This window comes from Tupaia chinensis, unplaced genomic scaffold (genome assembly GCF_000334495.1).
Source record: "Tupaia chinensis unplaced genomic scaffold, TupChi_1.0 Scaffold142763_1, whole genome shotgun sequence".
In the NCBI taxonomy this organism is placed as follows: Eukaryota; Metazoa; Chordata; class Mammalia; order Scandentia; family Tupaiidae; genus Tupaia; species Tupaia belangeri.
The window spans coordinates 207,695-210,370 of NW_006202609.1; the positions used below are offsets into that span (position 1 = coordinate 207,695).

General features: G+C 35.9%; 1 pseudogene; it reads right to left on the reverse strand.

The window, feature by feature from the left end:
* Positions 1-917: 917 nt before the first annotated feature.
* Positions 918-2,313, reverse strand: LOC102493629 (glutamine synthetase-like; annotated as a pseudogene).
* Between the last annotated feature and the right edge of the window lie 363 nt (positions 2,314-2,676).

Below are 2,676 nucleotides of genomic sequence, written 5' to 3' on the forward strand. Positions count from 1 at the left end.
GACTCAATATCATTGCATGTTATGGGTGTATTAAGGCTTTTTATGTTTTCCCAATTTAATCTTTGTCGATAATATTTGTGCAGGAATTTGTCCATCACATCCCAGTTTTCCTGTTTGTTGGCATGTAGTCGTTCATAGTATTTTCCAATGATGTTTTGTATTTCTATTATGTCTGTAGTATTATTGCCTGTTTCATTGTGAATCTGATTTATCTGGTTCCTTTATACTATTCTTAATTACTATAGCTAATAATGTGTAAATTTTGTTTATCTTTTCAAAGAATCAGCTTTTGGTTTTATTTATTTTCTGCCTCTTCACTTTATTTTGGCTAGAGTCTTTATTATTTCATTTTCTCTGGCATTTTGTTTTTACTTTTTAGTTCCCTGAGGTGTGTTGTTAGATTGTCTATTTGCCACCTTTCCATCTTTTTCTTATGTATACTAATTGTTATAAATATTCTTCTTATGACTGATTTTTCTGTGTCCCATAGGTTATTGAAACTTGTGTTCTCATTATCATTAATTTCAATACATATTTTTATTTAACCTTTAATTTCTTTAGTGGTTGTGAAGTAATTCAATAGCACATTGTTTAGTTTTCATATATTTGTGTGTTTTTGACGGTTCTTTCTTAAATTAATATCAAGTTGAAATAGAAAATGCTGGATATAGTTTCTATGCTTTTGAATTGTAAAGGTTTGTTTTGTGCCCTATCTTGTGGCAAATCTTCAAAAAGTTTCCATGTGGTTGTTAAAACATGTATATTTTGTTGTTGTCAGATGGAAGGTTATATAGATGTCTGTCAAGTCCATTTGATTTATGATATTGTTTAGATTCTCTATCTCTTTGCTTTTTTTGTGTGTAGATGATCTGTCCAAAGGAGAGGGATATTGGAATAAACTATTTGGGTATTGCAGTCTATCTTTCAGACATGGGATGCAGGATGTAATAGATTACCCAGAGATTATCTCTCTTGATTACTCCTTCACTAGGTCCTATTTGAAATTCCCACTGGGTAGACATGACCTCAGCATTCATATCCACAATCTTGATTTGAACATACAATCATGCCTGGTAGTGAGCCTCCATGATATTCCTGCCATAGGCTTTGTCTGTTCCCACTCCATAGTAATATGCAGCTTGTGGCCCAGGGTAGTCATTGGAAGGCCAACCAAAAGAATTCCCATCTGTCCTCATCAGAGTATATTCCTGTTCTATTTCAAACCTGGGGTGCTGGTTGCTCACCATTTCCATTTTCCATTTACAGGTGTGCTTTAAATTGGTCTCTGCAGGTTTTTGATTGTACTTGATAAATTCACAGAGCACCAACTTGTTGGGGTCCTTGTGGAAGGGGTCCAAAACATGGTAGCAGGGATGAGATACATGTCACTGTTGGAACCTTCAGACTGAAAAGTGCTAGAACCATCAAAATTCCACTCTGGCAACTCTTTCACACACTTGAGTTCACAGTCCAGGGTCCGGGTCTTACAACACAGTCCTTTACCAGTGCTTGATGCCTTTGTTCAAGGGGGGACTTGCTGAGGTGGGCATGGTGGAAGGTGTTCTGGACCATGAGCCAGTGGGAAAGCAAGCTGACAGGCAAGAGTAAGGTGAAAAGAGAGGTGAGGAGGCCAATGTTGCTCAGGGATACTCTTCTACTCCTATTCTTAGTTCTCTCCGCTTTTTAATTTCCTAATGCTTATCATATCATGTCTAAGAATTATTATTTAAATTACAATTGTATATACTAACTAAAATAATAATTATATAGCACTTTCTCCCAGGATGTTTTACATTTTATATCCCTCCTCACAAACCTAACCTAACACCTTTGGTGTAGAGTTACCATATTTTAAAAATAAAAATATAATACTACCAGTTAAATTTGAATTTCAGACAAGCAGCATATAGTTTTTAGTATAATTATTCCCCTGCAATAATTGGAGCATATTCACAGTACGATATATTTGCTGGTCATTTGAAATTCAAATTTAACTTGCTGTCTTGTATTTTATCTGAGAATCCTAATTTTTTTTTAGAGATATTTTTGCTATAGGGCACATATGCTTGCCAGAGAGAGAGAGATGGAGAGACAGCAAGAAATAATCCCCCACCCCCACCCAGGGAGAATGGCCACACAATTCCTTCTCCATTCTCCTCTTGGAGTCTTGAGCACGTATGCACGCATATCTGGCATGAGTTTTTAAGCCATCAGGTCTGGAATTGGAACTGCTGTCAACTATGTGGGAGTCCAGCGATGTAACCATTCCACCTTCTGCTGGTCCCTGGAAACTCTATCTTAATGTACCTTCATATCTCTATTCTCCAATTTCTGTTTCTTGCAGAGATGATCTATAATGTTGGTTTCTAGATATTCCTATAAAATGATGCCTATTACTATACTGGTTATTTACTTGACCAAAATATTTGCTGGTTGATTACAAATACATAATACCGCTGAACTTCAATTTCTGTTTTCTTACAGGGGAGTTTATGCTTTTAATTTATGCTAATTGTTCTGATTCTTCTTTTACTGGTTTATTCCTGAGTTCTTAGCTTTAAAGTAGAGCTCTTTCACCCCCTTAGCCTCATATATTGCCTCATAGGAGACTGTACTACATAATTTGCTAAAGATGTCTCAGATAAAAGATGGTTAATTTGCATAGGAGACTCCCAA